This window comes from Myotis myotis, unplaced genomic scaffold, assembly GCF_014108235.1.
Source record: "Myotis myotis isolate mMyoMyo1 unplaced genomic scaffold, mMyoMyo1.p scaffold_m19_p_35, whole genome shotgun sequence".
NCBI classification, from domain to species: domain Eukaryota; kingdom Metazoa; phylum Chordata; class Mammalia; order Chiroptera; family Vespertilionidae; genus Myotis; species Myotis myotis.
In genome coordinates, this window is record NW_023416341.1 from 284,827 (window position 1) to 307,423 (window position 22,597).

Consider the following 22,597-nt stretch of genomic DNA (forward strand, 5'->3'; position numbering starts at 1 on the left):
AAATACAGTATCTGAAATAGGGAGTTCCCTAGGTGGGCTGGATAGTAGGGTAGAGGTGACAGGAATGAAAGATCAGTAGACATCGCCCAGGCTGAGACCAGAGCCCCAGGAGGGGACAGAGAATGGCTGAACAGTTTCCCAATGTGGTGGGACTCATAGGTGTACAGATGCAGGAAGATTGGTGAACCACAAACAGCATAAATAAAAGAAAGCTGCCTGCCGCATCATCTGAAATCAATATCAAAAACCAAAGGGGAAGGGAGAATCTTGAAAGCAGCCAGAGAAGCTTACCATTGCCCTTGAAATGGTTGGACCCTGGCACCCAGGAACAGTGGTGCTGAAAGATGGACACGGTCTGCCAGGATCCTGCACCCAGACTCTGCCCTCCAGGGATGGAGGTGAAATAAGGAGAAATGAGAGAATTCATTGCTGGCAGATGAGCACTACAGGAATGCCACAGGCAGCTCTCCAGGCTGAAGGAAGTAACAGGAGGTGAGAACGTGGGTCCCTGGGCAGGAGTACAGAACACAGAAAACAGTAAATACATAGGTAAATGTGAAGATGGTTTTTCTTCATTTTCTTCCTTCAAAATACATATAACTATGTAAAGTGAAATGAATCCTTTGTCTTCTGAGATTTGTAACGCACTCAGAGGGGAATACATGTGACAGGCATGACATGGAGCATGGCAGAAGGCGCAGATGGACCTGTGTGGCTGCAGTGTCCACATTTTATGTGAAGCGGCATAGTATTAACTTTAAGTAGATTCAAAAGCTAAAGACGTGTATTGTGGTCCCTGGAACATGCACCAGGAAAATGTGGAGTAACAGTTAAAACTCTGATGGACACATTAAAGAGGTGATCTGAAAACATTTGAATGACCCAAAAAGGCAGGAAGGAGGAGCACAGATATAAAACTAAGGGTTTAATAGGAAATGAAAAATTAAGTGGTAAACCTAAATACCGTATCAGTAATTACATTAAGTGTTAATGGACTAAACACTCCAGTTAAAAGACAGGAATCTACAGAACAACTTAAGAAAAAAGTAAGATACAGCTATATTCTTCTAGAGGTAATGCACATTAAATGTAGAAATGCAGAAAGTTTGAAAGGAAATGGATGGGAAAGGTACACTGGAGACAGTAGTCAGAAGGAGCATTCAAGATCAGGTATCCCTGGAGATTAAGGACGAGTCATCAGGCAGGAAGACATAACAAACCTCAAAGTACATGAGATTAAAAAAGTGACAGCTAGCCCTGGCCCGTGGCTCAGTTGGTTGAAGCTTCGTCTGTACAGCAAAAGGCGTGGGTTCAATTCCCAGTTGGGGTGCATATGGGAGGCAATTGATCCATGTTTCTCACATCGATGTTTCTCTCTCCCTTTCTCTCTTTTTTTTTTTTTAATATATTTTATTGATTTTTTACAGAGAGGAAGGGAGAGAGATAGAGAGTTAGAAACATCGATGAGAGAGAAACATCGATCAGCCGCCTCCTGCACATCTCCTACTGGGGATATGCCCGCAACCCAGGTACATGCCCTTGACCGGAATCGAACCTGGGACCCCTCAGTCCGCAGGCCGATGCTCTATCCACTGAGCCAAACCGGTTTCGGCTCCCTTTCTCTTAAGTCAATAAACATATCCTTGGATGAGGATTTTTTAAAAGGTGATAACTAAAGGGAGACAGAGAAGGAATTTCAATACCTTCTTTTCCTCAGTTGACAGAACAACTAGATGGAAAATTGGTAAAAGGATGGACCCACTGAACAGCATTGCCTGGCACCCGGCTCTAATGGGTGTTTCTGAGAACACACGTTCTGTTCATGTGCACATGGTCTGTCCACCGGGAACACCAGCCACAGGCGAGGCTGAACACAGGATTACATTGAAAATGGGTTAAATCATTGAGATTCTGCTTTCCTGAGAGAATCTCCCATCCTAACAGTGAGCTGGGTATTCTGCATAAGCCAACTTTTTTGTACTCAACAAAGTAGCTCAATGGATCAAAATTCCTACCTCCCCTGACTGAGAAGGGATGGACCTGTGACTGGCCTCGCCTTCAGCAAAGTGAAAGAGGGAGAGGTTAAGGAGAAAGCCGCCAACACACTGTTGAATTCTTAGGGAAACAGTTGTCACCAGACATGGAGTTCTTGCTGACTGAGCGTCATGGTCTGTGAGGCTTGTGAGAAAGATTGGGGCAGGTGGGGTGACTACCTTGGGTTTCCTTGGTGGTGTCATGCAGGAGATGGCTGGCCACTGACATACCCACCTGGCCCGGACTCTCCTTTTATAGGAAGCAGAAGCCTCGAACCACTCAGAAGGGGACATCAACCCTATGCACCGAGGTCCCTGAGAGAAGGGGATCTGTGAGAGAGGCCCCAGATTGTGTCTGATACAGAGCATGCTCTGCTACTGCTGGGGGCTGTTGGTGAGTGGAGTAGGGGGAGAATCGAGAGGAATTCTGAGAAGGCCCCACCCCAAGACTGCAAATGAGACTGGACCAGGAGCTGAGAGTCCCTCTGCCACCATCTGCCCAGCACCCAAGGAGAGGCAGCAGCTTGGGTGAGGCTGATCCGGCAGATGCACTGGAGCTGCTGCAAGTGAGGAACCCCAAGGCCCATGCTGAGCACAGCAGGTGACTGAAGCCTTCCCTAGGAAGTTGCAGCCTGTGGTCACTGAGGATCATGAGGAAACAACAAACTCAAAACCAGCTAATTTCCTGGCTAGATTGTCCCATCCCCCTCCCACTCCCTCCCCAACAGCCTCACTGTACGTGCTCATTTTGGGATAAGTATGTTCACCTCAGGAGCTACTATGTTTCTACACACAGTGTTTGACATAATTAAAAAAATCACTAGACAAACACGGAAAAATAAAAATGGACTCACTAACTGGGGCTTGTTGAGGGATGCAGCAATCAGTAGAGATGACTCAGATGTTGGGGCTGATAGGGACCCTAACTGACAGTTGTGAACATGTCAGAGGTTCTAATGGAAAAGGTGGACAACCTACAAGAACAGATGAGCTGTTTCAGCAAACAGAGGGAAACTACAAATGAGCCAGATGGAAATGTGAGAAATAAACAATAGAGTTCGATCTGGGCTTCCTTTCATGGTTTGCAACAGAGCAGGACAGCTGAGGGGGGAAAATCAGCAAACTTAAAGATATTAAAAGTAAAACACAAGTGGGGGAAAAAAGAACAGAACAGAGCACCTGAGGGCTGATGGGCTATATCAAACAGCTTAACAAAAAGGTAACTAAAGAGAGAAAGGGTAGAAAAATATTTGAAGAAATAAGGGCCAGGAATTTTCCAAAATGAATGAGAGACAAAATGCCACAGATTCAAGAATTTTGGAAGTCACTAAGAAAACCACACTCACCACACACATTCCTAGATATGTTATAGTCAAACTGTCAAAAATCAATGAGAAAGAAAATCTTAAATGAAGACAGAGGTGGGAAAGACCGGTATAGAGGGACAAAGATAATAATTACAGCACACTATTTAGTTAGAAACTGTGCCAGCCAGAGGACAAGGGAATGACATCATAAAGTGCCAGCAAGGAGGGAAACCCGACTGTCAACCCAGAATTCCATACCCAGCAAAACTATCCTAAACAATGAAGACAAAAATGAAGTATTTTTCAGAGGATCTGCACGTCAAAAATGTTAGAGGAATTTCTTCAGGCAAAGCATTGGAATTTGTTAAAATGAGAGTAAATTTTTAAAAATCCTGATTTTTAATTGCCTTAAAGGTAGGTAACAAAACAAAAATTTAAGTTTAAAATTTAAAGCAAAACAATCAGACTCTCACAAGCCAGTGTCACTCACCAACTTCTTAACCCTCCAAATAGGGCCGTCCAGTGATATGGTGTGTCGGAGCTGCCAGGACCTTGTGGTCTGAGGTGTTGACACTCTTTCCCTTTTCTCAGGTTTGCACTTTAAAAAAAAAAAAAAAAAAAAAAAAAGCAAGAAGAAGCAAGCCATGGGGACTTATTTCAGGAAATATTCTCTTTCCCACTTGTAAATCTAGTGTGGCCTTATCATAACCGGTTCTATAACCTGTGAGTTAGGCGCAAAGGAAAGGAAACTTTCCTAAGTTTGGGAATGAGGTTAGATGTGAGAAAGAACTGGTCTTCCTGCACCTTCTGAATTAGGGTTTATTTGATATCAAAATTATCCTCAAAGAAACCTGCCTTATCCAACATTTAGATAAACCCTCTTGCCTTAGTAAACATCATTTTTTTGATTTATCCAAAACTATAACAGTGTTCCTTTTCCCAGTTGTTAGGACAGATAAAACCACCAGGCCCTAACTCCTGTATAGGGTAGGAGAAGCCCTGTGATTTGATGCAGTGAATTCTAAGCAATTACCATAAAATCAGCTTTTGTGGAGCAAACCAAGCACACACAGTGGGGCTTGTGAATGGACAGATACAGGTAGCAGAGGCAGCAAAAAGTAACTAACCCTCAAATGCATGCTCTGGTGGCTTCCTGGCAGCCACCTTTGGGGTAGGGTCGCTGTTCTGTCTCAGGTGAGGCAACAGGATCACAAGACCAGTAGTGATGTGAGAGCTGAGATGGGGACCCGGGGTCTCCGACATGGAGCTGGTGCCCCTGCTGGAACTGGGCACCGCACAGAGAACAGCCTGCATGTGTTAATCTGAGAAAGGCTGCATGCTGAGGATGATTCAGCTCCCCTCCCCAACCCCCGACTGCTTGCCATAGCCCCAGACCTTCAGCCCCAGGTGGTGGTAGCACGTCAAACTGGCTCTGCTAACAGGACACTTAGGCGAAGAGCTACCTTTTGCTCTGGATTAAAGCAAGTCTGTCCTCCGTTTATGCTTCTGTTGGTATATCTGGTGCTCTTCACACGCTTAACTGCTTCTCTAGCCGCAGGCAATAATGCCGGAGAAGCCAGCCTTTGATTTGCTACTGCATTTCCTCCTGAGGGGTCCTGAATAGGACTGAATTTCATTTGCTGTCTTCTCTATAGCACTTGGTGGGCCACCCCGACTAAACGTCCACAAGCACAAATTCAGAAGACCCCTAAGCGTCAAGGCAGCTGGCTGGCCACTGGGTGACCGCCAAGCGTTTCTGCTGTTTCCTTCAGTTACTGTGGTGTCAGGTTCAGAACAACCAAACTGAAGGGACTTTGACCTTTTGGGAACTTTCCCAGCTTGTCTTATTTGGGGGTTGCCTACGAGAACTTAGTTTTCATAATGAGCAGGTCATCCTGTCCTCTTTTTACTCCTCTATGTTCTCATTAATGAACATAGATCTATAGACACAGACATATTCATGGACATAGAACTTAATTATATTTATTGTCTTTTATTTTGCACAATGGACTTGGATGGCAATAAAGCAGCTCTGGATTGCCTGCTGAGATACTAAGCGGCACCACAGAGCAGCATTCCCGGAAAGTAGTGCCGCCGGCTGACTTGAGCGAGGCTGCTCGAGCAACTGTTGAATACAGGCGTCTCCAGCCACCTGTGCTTTCTGGCTTAATTAAAAGTAAATGAAATAAAGCTGGCGCTGCTCAGTCACACCTGTGGCACATCAAGCGCTCAGCCACGGTGGGCCAAGCCGATCTCGGACCATCTCCATCGCTAGAAGATTCCGTGGACGGCTGGCCTGGGGATGTCCTCTGCTTAACATTTTCTTCTGGGGAGCTCAACCACCTCTCCAACCGCTTATTCGGCAGGTGTGAGTGTGACCCCGTCGGCTTGGGAGTAGGGACACGTGGCGGGTCTCCTGCTGAAGGAGACGCAGCCCAGACCTCTGGTTCTTTCCTTTGTTCCGTGACTAGGTGTTTCCAGGATTTCTGAGTTGGTGTGAGCATTTCTCCAGGGTCTTGAAGTCCCCTCTTCATTGTGGGTGTCACCTGCTGCCACCCTGCGGCCCTATCCCCTGGGGTCTTGCATTCCCGTTTGCGAGGGCGTGCCTGCTGGGTAAGGGGACCGCATGTGAACGGACGCCGTTTGCCCCAGGACACAGGAAAACCACAGCATTTGTGATAACCCAGCCTCGCCAGCTGCATCTCTGCTGAAGCATTGACTATGGCTGAGCTTTGAAATCTGCCGGCCTGGTAACTTTCACTTCAAAGAATGGGTCTAAAATGTGATTAATTCAGGGCCCCTCTACATGCTGTTTCCTGCTCCTCTGTAGGAAGTGAGCTTTTTGATATTTGTGAGCTTGGGGCTGGAGCCTTTTTTGAAACTTCATGTCGTCCTTGTGCATTTGAAAATAGTGCAGGACCTGGCAGGCGGCATAGGGTTCCGGCAAGGGCTTGCTGGTCTTTTCATGCCCTCCCGATGGCCTGCTGAGCCCCCACCCCCGGCGGTGCACTTCAGCCTTAAAGGGCCAAGCACTCTTGGAAGGGGGCTCCTGTCTGTCTGTGTCTGGTGAGGTTAGATTGAGCAAGGGCCACAGCAGTTGTTTTTTCGGGGCTGAGTCCTGTGACTTACATCCAAATGCTCCTGCAGCCTTCCCTCAGAGTTCAGCTCCTCCCAGGCGTGGGGCAACCCCGAGAGGCTCGTTTTCAGGGGCCCTTCAACAAGCACGGGCTATTCACACTGGTCCAGACAACTAGACCCGAAGAGGTGGGCATCAAGGAAGGCAGCTAATGGCAGGAAGCTTCTACGGGATGGAGTCTGGACTTGTCCCTCTAATATATTCGTTCTGAATTGACCCCTCTAATATACTGTAATTGTTTCAATATAAAAAAGATGCAGAAGTCAGTAAAATTGAGCCTCAAGATTAGCTGCATTGAATCCATGGTTTGGGTTCTCAGTGCAGTGCTGGGAACAAGGGTGGGGTAGTGAGGCTGCAAGGTAGCCTGTGTGGAGGGGCCTGTGGGTGGGCTGGTGCTAAGGGGCCTGGAGGGGTGGGGACGCACAGAGGAACTGGCAGCGAGGACACGAGCACACTCCAGATGGATGGAGGGGTCTGGAGGGAATCCTAGGGGAGGATCCTGGGAGGAGAGCATTCTGTGTTTTGCTGCAGGCCTGTCAGGCTAAGAGTTGGATGATTTAGGGACCCCTCATTTCAATAAGAACCATAATCAGTGAATTCCTGCTTGATCCTAATGTGAAAGCCAAGTGTCAGCTAGTCCAGAGTCTTCCTCGGGGCTGGCAGGTACCAGCCAGTGCTGCCGGGAACAGTAGCCAGGGGGCAGGACCAGGAAGGGGCCTTGGGGCTGATCCAGATCATGCACTGCGAGCTGTGAGCACATGGAGGTCTCCGTGAGAGATCCGCATCGTGGGCACAGGAATGAATGGCACACACCAAGGCTGCAGCGACAGGCCCGTGGGTGAACCTCGGGTGGGGCTGGCTGAGCGTCCAAGCCTGGGCTAGGGGAGCCTCCAGGGCAGTGCTGGGCGCGGCCCTGGACAGTCAGGTGTCTGGTAGGGAAGCTGGGCCACCTGTGCAAGCGTGGCAGGGCCTGCCCTGCGGGGACGGCATACAGGCTGCCTTTGAATGTTGTCACTGCACTGAGAGCAGCTTTTTGCTCTGTTCCTGCGGGACGCTTCGCTTCTGCCTTATTAAGTCTGTTTTCCAGGCAGGTCCGACTTGCGTCCTGGGCTTATGAGGCCTGGACACTTGAACCCGGTGTACTCAGTCACAGCAGCGCCTCCCACCAGACGTTGTGAATTAAATGCTCCCTGTGACCCCTCACCCTTGCTGCTCTTAAATTCATGCTTTAAAAACAGCTTAATGAGGGGTTTACTGGCCCAATTGGAAGTTTTTATTAAAACCTATTAGTCCTGGAGTGGAGCCTGCCTGCAGGAAGCGATTAGCTGCCTTGGAGCTCTGAGCCACCTCAGCCGCAGCAGGTCCCCCCAAACCGTCTCCAGGTCCTCGCTTCGCCTGGTTCTCATATCCTCTGGTTTAATTATGGTTCGTCTGATTCTCTTCCCAGCCCCCATGTCCAAGAAAGCAGTTTCTTTTAATTAAATTATTCCCATAATCAGAGGCAGCCTCATCCGCCCGTGAGCTCGCCCACGGCTGCAGCCCTTTCTGGGGAGCCTCCGCTGCGGGAGCCCTCCCTCCTCCGCACCAGCGGCCCTTCCACCTCTGGTCTGAGACCCTCGGTGCTCTGGGCCCTGGTGCTTCTCAGCCAGGGTCTCGGGGTCAGTCTTGATCCAGGGGTGGTGTTTCTGCCTCGTTCTTCTCTGCTCCACACTGCACTTTCCTCTCGGGTCACTGGGCCACCAGTGAAGGTTTGAAGGGACCTGCCCAGGGTGTGACTTTCTGTTGCGGGTGGAGAAGGAGTGAGCAGGTGAGGGGTTGGCACTGGGGACGAGACTAAAGGCGATGTACATCCCAAAGGGAGAAGCTGGTGCTCCTGGCGGTCACCCAGTTTGGCACAGTTGTCCACGGGGCCTCACGAATCATCCGGGTTTCCAGACTGCCGGGGGTGCATGGCATTCGGACCAGGGTGTCCAAAGGGGAAAAACTGGTTCCGGGGCACTGGAGCCCCTCAGAGTGTCTCTCGTGGTGTGGGTTCTACTTCCTTCGTGTAGGTAGTGCTTGTCTTTAGTGTCATCTTTTTCGTCTGATTTTGTCCCCTGGAGTTAACACCCCCTGACTGGCCTTTCCTGGCTTTGTGCCCACTCAGATCTGTGCACTGTGCACAAATATGGGCAGCACACAACACACTCGTGGCCACGGTCAGTGTCTGCCCAAAGGGGCTGTAGTCTGCATTTCTGCCACTCTCTTCTCATTTAGTAATGTCTGATGAAAATTACTTAGTTGAACCTAGAAGAAAGTATATTTTAAAGACCATTTTTTCTTATTCACATTATCATTAGCACTGTGCCTGCTTTAAGTTTCTCCCATCACCTCTAGTTACCTACTTGTGCTTCTAAAACATGCTTACCTCTTTAATATGCCGAGTTCTAGTATATTGAAGAAGCATTTTGTTGCTGTAATTCATACTTTCAGTCCTGAATTCATTTGGATGGCATTTGTCTGGGATGCTTCTAAATTACCTTTTATTTTTATGGTGTTGATGTGTAAGTTTGACTAGCATTTGCTTTTCAGTTTACAGGATAATTAACGATAGTATTGCAGCTGACTGTTGAGAGTTTCCTGGGTGCCAGCGCCCTAACAGTTAAAGAAGGTGGTTTTATCACCTAGAGCAGTGATGGCGAACCTTTTGAGCTCGGCGTGTCAGCATTTTGAAAAACCCTAACTTAACTCTGGTGCCGTGTCACATATAGAAATTTTTTGATATTTGCAACCATAGTAAAACAAAGACTTATATTTTTGATATTTATTTTATATATTTAAATGCCATTTAACAAAGAAAAATCAACCAAAAACATGAGTTTGAGTGTCACCTCTGACACCCGTGTCATAGGTTCGCCATCACTGCCCTAGAGACTTGCTGTGAGCCTCTGCACACGAGGGTGTGTCTGACCTCGCATGCTCTTCCCCGCTGCCTCCTGGCCGTATACTGTTCAGAGTGGCCTCTGTACTTCCACCCCCAGCTCTAGGTCTCCTGACTCTCCTGTGTAATGCTAAGTACTGGTCTAAACAGCCATAGGCTGTTTTTGTCATGGGTCCCTTCAATCAAAGAAGCGGTTTTATTTATCAGATTTTTTAAAAAGTGTTCTAGCTCATTAATTTTTACCTTTTATAGGTAGCTTCCCTCCTCCCCTTGAGAGGAAGGGGCTTATTATTTTCTAAGATCATGTGTTGATTGTTTAAGTCATTAATTTTCCATCTCCTTATCTGCCAATGAGAGCATGGAGGCAGGTGACCACTCCCTCTGACTGTGTTCCTGGCCCACCCCATCACTGAGACCCCAGGGTCTCCCTGGCAGTGGCAGATGGTATCGCTTATAACCCTCAGTGCCAATGCCTTTTTGGTCCGAGTGCTGTTAAAAGAAGAGCTTCAAAAATCTCAAGCCCTTAGTGCTTAATAGGCTATTTTTGTTGACCAATTTCTGGTTTTATCACACTGTGGCCAGATATAAGGCCTGAAGGTCATTCCTTCAATTATCTAAGAAAACATAGACCTGTGCATGGATTAGAAAGTGAAACTGTAATATACAGCTTCTAGCAAACACAGCAGCACCTTTCACCTCTCCGTCCCTCTCCTGTTCTCCAGAGTAGCTTCTTCTTCTTCTCTCGCAGTCCTGGTATTTACCTCACGTTTCTCAGTGGTGTGTGTGGACTATTCTGGGTGTGTCACTTGTAGACATTGTCTATATACTTTTGACTGCTAAGCCAATTATGAAGTGTAATTTTTTTTTCCTAATAACTCTTTGTTTTTCTTGGAGTTAATAGTCGCCTCTCCTTTTTTGGTTTGCTTTGTTTTTCATCTCTGATCATGTTTCAATAATTTGTTCCAGATTCACCAGCACAACTGCTTGACCTTTCCCAATACTGCTTTTACTGAATCAACCCCATGAGGTAATCTCTGTTTCTTCTCCCTGCTCCATCGAGATTTCCGCTTGGGAGCTCTCCGTTACTGCCTGGAGTGGGTGCTAGCGAGGCCCCTGGAGCTGGAGCTTATGGGGCAGGTTACCCTTTGTCAGATTGGGTACCACTGACAGATCTGCCCTCTCCCCCTCCTAGGGATCCTTATTAGTTCACAGGGGCAGGTACCTCGTTGTGCTGGGTGAGGCTCAGAGACACAGCCACTCTCCACCACCTTCCCCTACACGTTCCAGAGCAGTGTTCTTAGGGAGGGTCATTTTTAATCCTGTTTCCTTTTTCCTGACTTTTGTTTTTTTAGTATTTGTATCTACATCTTTATGTGAGATTGGATTCTCCAAACACTGGGACACCAGAGTAGAGAAGAGAAATTATCTGCACATTGAGTATGGATGAGAGCTCTCCCCATTTCCTCCCCAAACTGAAATCCACATACTCTGTCATTTTGCCCATCAATTCTAGAGGACAGCAGAAAACGGCCTTCATTCATAAATAATTAAAACATTATTTTTTATATTGCTATCCCTCAGCCACATCAAGTGTGTTCCCAGCGCAGGGCCTTTGCGCTTGCTGTGCCCTCTGCCTGGAACTCTCTTCTCCCAGTTTGCTTATGGCCTGTTTGTCGTCATAGCATGTATCACCAACTAAATCCCACATGCAGTGTCTACTTGTTCTGTTTGTCTGTTGCCTGCCTCCACCAGCTCAAGTACGTTTTCGTTTGAAGACAAGGACTCTACCTTGGTTTGCTGCTGTGCCCCCAGCTCCTAGAGCAGTGATGGCGAACCTATGACACGTGTGTCAGAGGTGACACGCAAACTCATTTATTCGGTTGACTTTTCTTTGTTAAATGGCATTTAAGTATATAAAATAAATATCAAAAACATAAGTCTTTTTTTTACTATGGTTGCAAATATCAAAAAATTTCTATATGTGACACGGCACCAGAGTTAAGTTAGGGTTTTTCAAAATGCTGACACACCGAACTCAAAAGGTTCGCCATCGCTGCCCTAGAGCAGTGCCAGGTGTATACTGGATACTCACTGTTTGTTGAGTGAGAGAGTGAGCACACAGAGGGTTATCCTCCAGGAGTTAGCCCTTTTCTTGGTCACACTTACATAAAGACAGCTAAACGCGCTGGGTGAGATGGTGCTTCTCCCTGCTTCTCCCGCGTTAGCAGCTGCCCATGTGAGGCCAGGCCAACCAGGCTGATTTTATTCGTGTTGCCCCAGTGCCGCTTCCGTGACAGGTAAACACGCATGTGTCCTAAATTGCCGTGAGCACCAGAGGCCAGAGAAGGGCTTTTGCTCTCATCAGACACCAACACAGCCACTGGCTGGCCTGGAACCTCCAGAATCTGCCATGTGTCCCTGGAGCTTCCTGGCTCCAATGCCCCATTGTTGGATGCAAGAGGAATACAGCATCGGCAAGCCTGACCTTTGCCAACGCAAGTAACAGGGAGAGGCATTGTTAAGTGAGCCCTGGAGAAGCAGCTGTGTGCCAGTTTCTTTTGTAAATGCTTTGATATTTTAAAACAGAAATTTTAGACGAGGAGGCCATGCTTTGTTGCTATTACAATAGCAGCTCTTGTCTGTGTGGAGTCACTGAATGGAGACACAAATACCGGTACCGCTTCAGTACTCTTAATGGTTCCTAAGTGCATAGAACAGATCTCTTCTTGATGCTTGTGTCCTCCTCTTATCAAGAATTTTACACCCCTCTTAAAGCAGTATCCCCTGTGTTTGTTATGGGCACGTTGGCTGGTCTCACGTTAATATTCCTTTAACAGTATAGTGTTACTGGTTTTCCGTTGGGTTTTGATCTCAGTGAATGTCTTTGGAGCATTTAGAAGATTAGCATGCAGACAGGATTCAGTGATGCATTTTTGTGTGATGTCCATTACCACTGATGGCCCCCATACTGGCTGTTCCCGCTGCCGGACGTGGCCCCCGGGGAGCTACACGTTCCTCACTTTCACCTCCCGCACCTGCACAGCTCCAGGCCCCGCTCCAGGCCCCGCTTGGTGGCTCTCCAGCTTGCCTCCTCTGACATGGGTCTTGTATGTCAGTTTCTCGTCTCTATACCTGCCCCTCCTCCCACCAGACTGTCAGCCCATGGGGGCCGGGGCCGGGCCCAACCCCTTTATCCCCATAGTGTGTAGAACAGGGAGGAACTCAATCACAGCTTGTCTGCACATGGAATCAAGGAACTCTGAGTCCACTTGTAGGTGTCACAAGACGGCAAATAGTCTGGTGGCCGCCACAGGCTCTTACGTCATCACTCTTAAAGGGGGCATCACACCTTCTTGAGGCCACCAACAGCTTGGAAGGCTATGCTTGATGGTGAGGGACACACTGAATCGAGAAACCTGATTACTTGCCTTTGATTTATAGTGAAACGTCTCCTGAACCCAGAACTGCTAGCACAGTTGTGGTGTGCATCCTGGTGTTTCTGAGAGAGAATATGCATAGCCCTCCTCGGGGATGTCCTTGGCCTTGCTGGCAGTCCACAGGTCTGGGAATATGGCCCATCCTCTCCCTTGGCACTGAGCCAGACGTAGGAGAAGCTCTGAGCAAAACATCCACAGTCAGTAGCTTGAACCCAACCAAAGGCAACGCATGATGGAGCACAACCAGACTGCGGGCCGCAGAGCTCACATCAGCAGCTGCCTGCAGGACTGGCGGTGGCCACGCCATGCCTTGTTCCCCTGTTGCCAGGGTAGGTGGTGTCTCATATATAAGTGCTGCCTCCTCCTCATGGCAGTTAGATGTGTCCTCATGCTGAGGCCAGGCCAAGCCAGGCACTGCCCGAGGCCACAGCCACCCCTGGGAAAATGATGTTGGCAGCACTCGAGAAAGATGCTCTTGACAGTTACTGAGTAGCAAAGATAGACAGGGAGCCCCCATCGGCCTTCACCCAGCTTCCCCTAGTGTCCACATCTTACATAACCATGTGGACACACCGAGGTGGCAGCATTGGCACGACTGTTGACCGAGCAGCAGACCTTTTTGGATTTCTCCAGCTTTCCCACCAGTGCTCTGTCCATCCAGGTCCCTCCCGGAGCCATGCTGCCCCCTGCTCTGTGGCAGTCTCCTAGATTTCCTGGCTTTTCATGACCTTGACAGTTTAGAGCAGTTCTGGTCATGTATTTGGTAGAATGTGCCTCAAATTGGGTCTGCCTGGTGTTTGATCATGATTAGATGTGTTATGTGTCGTGGGGAGCACTTGAATTGGTGCGACCTCCCTGGAGGACAGTGTGGCCACGTGGTTACACGCCTGTTGGTCCCCAGCCCAGTTCCAGGTTTCCGACAGCAGGTTTGGGAATGTGCACAACGACTCAGATATAAGGATTCCATCGCCATGTTTATGGGAGAAGAAAATGGTTATACTTTAAAGGTTCAGCAATGGAGAATTAATTAAACAAATTTGTAACTCTTCTCTGTGGGTTACCATACAACTTAATGACTACAGTACTATTTAATGATGTTAAAATATTTTAATGATATGTTAAAATGGGTTTTAAATAGTATGTACTATATTCTATTTTTTTTTTAACTATTCTATCAAAACTTCTGAAATTCACGGCCAAGAGAGATTAACCATATTTATATCTGGATGATTGGATCGCTTTTCTTTCTCATGTATAGTTCCAATTTATCTTCACTGAATGTTTTTGCCTATGATTAAAGATTAATAAATTAGTTTTGCCCTGGCCAGTGTTTCTCAGTGGTTAAGGTGTCAGCCCATGCACCAAAGGGTCGCAGGTTCAATTCCCATTCAAGGGCATGTACCTGGGTTGCGGGTTCGCTCCCCACCTCCAGTCATGGTGAGTGTGGGAGGCAACCAATTGATGTGCCTCTCTCACATCAATGTTTCTCTCTCCCTCTTCCTCTACCCCTCACCCCTTCCACTCTCTCTGCAAAGCAATGAAAAAGATATATCCTCAGGTGAAGATTAACTCAATAAATAAATAACAATAAGTAAGTTTTAATAAAATGAAATAAAAGATAACAGATGTGAGCTGAGCTGGTGTTGACAGCAGGCGTCTAAGAGCCTGGATAGGGAAAGGGAGGGGAGGAAAAGGCTTTCGCTAAGGGGGCTCTACTGAGACAGAGGGCCTCACTGGTCCGGTGCGTCCAGCTGGAGCAGGGATGCCTTGGCCTGGTAGGAAGGCTTCTTTCCCAGGGTCTGGGACTAAACAGTCTGTCTGTGGAGGCAGGAGCAGACAAGGTTCAGGGGGCAACCTGCCAGTGCTGGGGATTTGGGAGGGGTGGACGTCTGCAGAGGGTGGCAGGGTGTCGAGCCTCTGAGAAGGGACTGGATCTATCTCCAGCCAGTCCCAGGCTTGACCTGTTCTCTACACCACTGCCCAGCAGGAGGTGCTGGGCATGGAGATGGTTGGTGACTGAGAGTGCGGAGGGTGCAAGGAAGGGTCAGAGATGAGGTGGAGCTTGATTAGGTAAGCAAGGGCTGATCCTGATCAACCAGAGGAAATGATGGTCTTGAGGTTTGAGCTTCAGCGAAGCCAGCGACAGGCATGGAAGTGAGAGCCAGTGAGTCTGAGGAATGTAGAACGTGCAAAATACTTTGTAAACAATCTCTTCTTCTTTTGTGCCGAGAGCACTTTGGGGTGTGATGTAGAACTTGGAGTGGTAGATGTGGCGGCCTGTTCTGCTCACAGTGTGGTAATGGACCTGGCTAGGCCCTTGAAGCTTCATTAGAGCCTGGTGAATTTAATGTCCTCTACTCGCTATGTTGTGCTGTGTTTTGTAGTTTTTGAAGGCAAGACATCTCCTTTCATCTTAGTTAGAGCTGTTTGATCTGCCTTAGGAAAGGCAGCCAGAGCTTGTGACACAGGAAACAGAAACGTTGATTCTCGTTGCCCCAAATAGCTGTGAGTTCCCTGGAACTCTCCAGGCCTCAGAATCTTCTGGGCTCTCAATGGTCCAGGCCCGTTCTTCCTCAGTTGTAAGCGCCTGTGTGTCTGTGTGTGTAATTTTGTCAAGACTTACGTGAAGGTCATCAACGCATCATCAGGTTTTAGACTGGTGTCCAAGTGCTGCCTGTTACAGCGACAGAGGGAATGAGGGAATGGGTCATAGTGGCCCCCATTTACATAAGACAATGAGATCAGCGTTTCAAAGTAAACACTATTATGCAACCTTCCCTGATGAAATTTTGCCTCCCCATTTAGTCGCTTGGCTTCAGGACCTGGATTCCAGCTAGACAGTTAGTGCCATTAAATCCATTTGGTTCATCATCAATAAGTGGACAACTCTATTTCTTTATTTCTCTTTTTAATTGTGCCCAAATGAGCAATTATAGTCATAATCCCCAATGAAATAACAGCTGGGAAGTATCAGAAGTGCAGGTAGCCAGCAGGTACACGTTAGGCGGTGACAGAGCGGAAGCCGTGGCTGGAGTGAGCAGTGAGGGAGTTTTGCATGTACATGTGGAGGCTCTCTGGTTTGGGAGCAGAACGTCCAGGGTGAACGTTCCCTCTTTCTTTTTTCTTTTTTTTTTTTTTAATTAAATCTTTATTGTTCAGATTATTAAAGTTGTTTCTCTTTTTTCCCCCCATAGCTCCCCTCCACCCGGTTCCCACCCCACCCTCTGCCCTTACCCCCCCGCCCCAGTCCTCATCCATAGGTGTATGATTTTTTTCCAGTCTCTTCCCGCACCCCCCACTCCCCTTCCCCCCTGAGAATTGTCAGTCCATTCCCTTTCTATGTCCCTGATTCTATTATATTCACCAGTTTATTCTGTTCATCAGATTATTTATTCACTTGATTTTTAGATTCACTTGTGATAGATGTGTATTTGTTGTTCATAATTTGTATCTTTACCTTTTTCTTCTTCTTCCTCTTCCTAAAGGATACGTTTCAGCATTTCATATAATACTGGTTTGGTGGTGATGAACTCCTTTAGCTTTTTCTTATCTGTGAAGCTCTTTATCTGACCTTCCATTCTGAATGATAGCTTCGCTGGGTAAAGTAATCTTGGTTGTAGGTTCCTGCTATTCATCACTTTGAATATTTCTTGCCACTCCCTTCTGGCCTGCAAAGTTTCTGTTGAGAAATCAGCTGACAATCTTATGGGTACTCCCTTGTAGGTAACTGACTGTCTTTCTCTTGCTGCTTTTAAGATTCTCTCTGTCTTTTGCTCTTAGCATTTTAATTATGATGTGTCTTGGTGTGGTCCTCTTTGGATTCCTTTTGTTTGGGGTTCTCTGTGCTTCCTGGACTTGTAAGTCTATTTCTTTCACCAGGTAGGGGAAGTTTTCTGTCATTATTTCTTCAAATAGGTTTTCAATATCTTGCTCTCTCTCTTCTTCTGGCACCCCCATAATTCAGATGTTGGTATGCTTGAAGTTGTCCAAGAGGCTCCTTACACTATCTTCATATTTTTGGATTCTTTTTACTTTTTGCTTTTCTGGTTGGGTGTTCTTTGCTTCTTCGTATTTCAAATCTTTGACTTGATTCTTGTGATCCTCCGGTCTGCTGTTGGATCTCTGTATAATATTCTTTATTTCAGTCAGTGTATGCTTAATTTCTAGTTGGTCTTTTTTCATATCCTCGAGGGTCTCACTAGATTTATCGAGGGTCTCACTAAATTTATCGGCGGTTTCTAGAAAATTCTTGAAAAATCTTATAACCATGGTTTTGAACTCTATATCCAGTAGTTTGCTTTCCTCCATTTCTGTCATTTGTGACCTGTTTCTTTGTCTCCGCATTTGGGCTGCTTCCCTGTGTTGATAGAGTGGCTTTGTGTGCTAGGTGTCCTATAGGGCCCAGTGGCTCAGCCTCCCCAATTACCTGAGGTGGACACTCTTGGTGCACCCCTTTGTGGGCTGTGTGCACAGTCTTGATGTAGTTAAGCCTTGATTGTTGTAGGTATCACTGGGAGGAATTGACCTCCAGGCCAATTGGCTGTGAGAATCAGCTGTGTCTGCGGTGGGAGAACTTCTGTGCTGGAGACACCCTTCTGGGGCAAGACTTGCTTTGGTGCTCACTGAGTCTGCCCCCGTCCCTTATGGATCTGAGAAGTTGTAATCTGGATGGTCCCACTCTGACCACTGGGTCCACTGGCACTTGGATCTCTAAGGGGGTGCTAATTTAGCCTCTGCCTGAGGCTACCCAGCAGGAGCTACAGAGAGATCTGCAGATTCCTCTTCTTTGTTTGGGGTTTGGAGGTGCCCAGATGAGGCCCAGCTGTGAAACAATGCAAGCTCCTGTGGGGCCTTGGGCCTTCTTTTGGATGGTCTGGGTCTCTGACCCAGGTGCAGTTTGTTACGTAATTTTAGATTGCAAAGGGCCAGGCCATTCACATGCAAAAGCCTCTGGGCACAGCTTGCGGGGGGGAGGTCTCAGGGAATCAACAGGGCAGAGCAAACAGCTATGGCTGATCCTCAGTCCTACCCTAAGAGGCCCCGGGTCTCAGTGTCTGGCGGTAATTGCTGCAAGCACCTCTGAGAGAAAGCTGCCCTCGAGTTCCGCCCAATGCCAGACAGTCCAGTTTCTCCCGGTATGAGTCTGGGTCCCCAGAGCCTCGCCCGGAACTGGAGTTCAGCGCAATCGGGATCTGTGACTCCCTCCCGACTGAAAAAGACAACCTTGTCCTCAGTTGCCAGCCCTTTCCGTGTGCGCCTCCGTACCTCTGCACTTTACTTCTGCACCTCCTCTGAGTCTCAGTGTGCTTTTCTCTTCCCTTCTAGTTGTAGAATTTGCACTCAGCCAGCCTTCCTGTGGTTCTGGATGATGTCCGTTTTGTCTTTTAGTTGTATTTTTGAAGTGGTTGTGCGAGGCAGCAATTTCAGGTGTTTACCTATGCCGCCATCTTGGTTTCTCCCCCGTTCCCTCTTTCTTATGTGAACACTGATCTAGAGCAAATCCTACAGTTTTCTCAGAGAATGTGGCCATGCACAGGACCCAGGATCCCTGCCTCTCTTCCCTCGGGCCCCACATAATGCCCTGCTCTATTTGAGGGCTACGCTTCAGGGCAGTGGTCCCAGGCAGAGGTCCGGGGATGCAAGCCGCTGCAGGCTGGAAATGGTGACTCCAAATCAGAACAAAGAGAAGATCCTCTTAGTCCCATTTCAGTCTCTAATTCTTAATCTGTTCGGGGAAATCAGGAACTGAAAATAGATCCCCTGTGTTGTTTTAGAAAAACATTTTTAATTGTTTTTAGAGTGAGACCTGAATAGTTTGATTAGACTCACCACTACAGGCAGCGGCATCCCAGCTCCCAGATATGCTGGCTTTCAGCTGTTCTAAAGACTTATTTCCATACTCACTATAAGTTTGGCTTCTAGAACAAATGGCACTTTAAAAAGTTGCATTTCACAATTTGTTACAGTTCATGAGAATTCCAATGGTCAGTTTTAAACATCCCAGGCAGAAGATGGGAGAGTTTCCTGCTTGTTTATTTTTCTTTAACTTTTGATTACGAAAATTTTCAAACAAATGCAAAAGTAAAGGGAATGGCATCGTGCACCTCCGTGTATCATCTCAGACTGTCAGTTCTTCAGCACATGCCCATCTTTTATTTCCCGACCTTCCCTCTGCTCTGTTGTTTAAAGTAAACCCAGGCATCCTGTTACTTATTTACAAATACTTCATTATAGACCTCTAAGAGATTGGGTCTTTGAAAACCATGTAACTATAGTACCATTATCACACCTAAAAAACTAGCATGAATTTTTATACCTGAACCGAATATAATGTATCAACTATAATTGAAAAATAAATTTTTAATTTTATTTATTGATTTGATAGGGAAAAAAACATCGATTTGTTATTCCACTTATTTATGCATTCATTGATTGCTGAAAAAATTTTAATTAAAAAAATTAGGGTGAATTATATCAGATATTTAGTGAGTGTTCCAGTGTTGCCAGTTGTCTCGTGAATAAATGCCTTTCTACAGCTGGTTTGTCCACGTAAAGATACAACACACTTGACGGATGTGCCCTTCTAGTCTCTTCAATGCTCCTCCTCCTTCATGTTCCCAGCCATGGATTTGCGGGCAGAGTCAGGGAGCAGTGGGCTCGCCCTGTTCTGGCTTACAGCGGTTTAACTATAATGTGCCTACATGTGGCATTTGGGGAGACTGGGGGCTGGATATTATCCTGCTTCTGATTCTCTATGGTGTTTGAATCTGTAATTTATGTTAACATTTTTGTTCTGCATGTCTCTGTTGTCTCCTTCTAGGATTCCAATTGCATGTATATCAGACCTTTTGATGATGTTTCACCAGTTCCTGAGGGTCTGTTCTTTTGTTATTCTTTTTTTTTAAGTCTCTGTTCTTCAGATTGAATAACTTCCGTTGAACTATCTTTATATTCACTACCTTTTATTCTCTGTCCTCTATTCTGCTATTAAGCTCATTTAGTAAAATTTTACTTTCAGGTACTTTATTTTTATTTAGTTCTGTCTCTGCTGAGTATTCCCATCTGTTAATGCCTTATGAGCATATTTTCCTTTACATCCTTGGTTATGCTTATTATAGATGCTTCACCTTGTCTGTCTGGAGCTTGCATTGTAGGTGCTGCATGAATGGAGAATGGACATAGTGAGATATGAAGTATGTGGAGTGGTGAAAGTATAGTTAGGTAGGCAGTGCCAGGATGGACTAAGGCCTTGTTATAAATATTACATTCAGGAAAGGCCTCCCTGAGAAAGTGGCATCTGACCAGACACTTGACAAAGGGCCATAGGGCTGGGCACCCGGGCAGAAACTTAAGGTGGGCCTGGGCTTCCAGCAAAGGAGAAGGTTCCAGGGCAGAGCAGACAGCAGGAGGAGGAGGCAGGCACTGGTCAGCTTCATCCTTTCCCCGCAGGTCTTTTTGTGGTCCCTCAGATGCTCGTTTCCTGTGTTAATTCTTGTCAGCTCACTTAGCTGACACCTGATCCTTCTGGATGCCTGAGGATGTCACTGCCCCTCCCCAAGTCGCTGAACCACCACCCAGGGCTCCTTTGAAAGGGACTCCGAGCAAGATTATAACTCAGACGTGCCCACCAGGTCCTGGTTTTTGTGGCTAAGATGCTCGGCCCTCTCTTCCCTGTCCCCGCGGGGTGCACACACTGCCCAGCGTGGGTCTGTGGGGTGGGCTGCCCTTCAGCCCCATCCCAGCCTCTGGGCCCAAGAGCTGCCTGTTATCACTGGCCTTGCTGGAGGGCCAGAGACTACGCACTTTCAAAGGGGTGTGAGGTCTGTCACTAATTAGGGCATGTGGATAAACAGAGGTGTGGGGAGAGAAGAAGAATGCTGGTTTATCCACTGCACTGACCCCCAGAGGAGACATTGTCTATGTGGGCCAGAGGCTAGAGGACCACCCTGACCTCTGACCTATGCACGTGCCAGGTGGAAGTGTCTGACTCCTACTTTACTGGTGAAGTGACCCTCCCCATTATTTCTTACAAATATGTGTGTTCATGTATTAACTGGATATGTTGGCCTCCCCCATAAGCCAGGCCCCACCCTCTCATGCGACAAGGATGTGCCCGTCCACAACATGGAGGATGCCCAGAAACCAGGTTCCCTAAGTGTGTGGGAAAAGCTCTGAGGGAAAACAGGTCATCCTCCAAGACTATATGGGATGAGGGTGACACCCACTTCTCGGGACATGGGGCCCTGTGTGCTGACAGCCCACTAAGATGTGAGTGAGGGTAGCCCCTTCTGTGGTCACCAGGGTCTTTCATGCTGACAGTCCACTAAGATGTGGGGTAAGGGTGAAACCCACGGGCACTGGGCCCTGGGTGGTGACTGCCCACTCAGATGTGGGGTGAGGAATGCGGGTGACACTGACTGTGTGCCCACTGCCTGCCTGCCTCGTGCACCTGGTATCTGCTCTGTCCTAGGATCTTCTCCTTTGCTGGAAGCCCAGGCCCCACTTAGATCATTTCTGTGGGCACAAGAGCCCTCTGGGCATGGGGCAGGAGCTCCAGCTGCCGTGCTGGAATAGACTGGCCCGCTCCATCCAGGGCCTATGGACACAGTGCCTCTGAGGAGACATGCCTCCGGGGATGACCGAGAGGAGGGCCAGGTCTGCCCTGTCCCCCTCAAGCTGAGTTTAAGACTCAGCAGCCTCCGTGTGGTCAGTGGACGCTGGACAGCACAGACAGAGCCAGAACGTTCCCGCTGTCAACCCTGTGGGCAGAACTGACCGCCACATCATTGGATTCCGACAAGGCACTCTGAGGCAAGCTTTGGCTAATTTTTATGCACAAGAAACAAAAGACAAAGAAATGGTAATGTGCTGCACCCTTCAGCCTGATATATGTTAAATATTTGGAATATATTAATCCTAAAAAATCCGTTGCTAAGTCTAATTTCCGTTGACAGGAAGCATTTTCATATTTATCTAAACCAATGAGCTAGCTAAGGTCATTACTATAGATTTTGTTCTGGGGCTAGCTGGTGACACCTGCATACATCTAAGCAACAGGGGACACCTGGGGGTAGGAAGTCTGGTTGCCACAGCAACCGAGTATTAGCCCGCACCATGAAAAGTGCAGTGGACACGGAGGGTCACTGTGTGGGTGTGTGGGTTGCACGGGTCGCTTCCTGTTCCCTGCAGTGCCCGAGGACATCCTCAAAACATATATTAACAATTTGTTAAACACCTCACAGTTCGGAGCATGCAGTTTAAAATGATTTTATTTAAAGCGTGAAACCTTTAACCTGCTCTTTCAAAAATACCTTGCTAGAAAATGCGTTCTCATTTACGATCTGACCCCTGGCTGAAATGTGAAGTCCTCTGTGGCTGGCTGCTTGCCCAGCTCAGGCTGGTTCTAGAGATTCCTGGGCAGACCCTGTTCTAAGCGGGTCCTGTGGGCCAAAGTGGGGAAATAGGAGGCTCCAGACCAGGCGCAGCAGCAGTGAGTGGGGCCCAGGCTGGGAGGTGGGCAGGAGCAGGGCCTCGTCTCTGGAGGGGAGCCGACGTCAGCACCTCCCTGGCCCCTGAGGATAAAGGATGGCCCTCGTCTGTCCTCCTCGGGCAAGAGTGCTCTGCCAGGTCACTCTGACAGCCAGAGGGGTGAGTGGGCCTGGGCAAAGCCCTGTACACGGTGCCCTCCCTATAGGCACATGTGTGGTGCCTCTCGGCTGTGGCTGGTTGCCATGGTGAGTGTGTTGAGGGGAATGTAAGATGGA

At 47.7% G+C, this 22,597-nt stretch overlaps 1 protein-coding gene across 3 annotated transcripts in view; it reads left to right on the top strand.

Annotated features, from left to right (window-relative positions):
- Positions 1 to 22,597, top strand: part of LMF1 (lipase maturation factor 1) — a 108,527-nt gene that overhangs the window by 24,742 nt on the left and 61,188 nt on the right. The gene's annotated exons all lie outside the window — the stretch shown is intronic.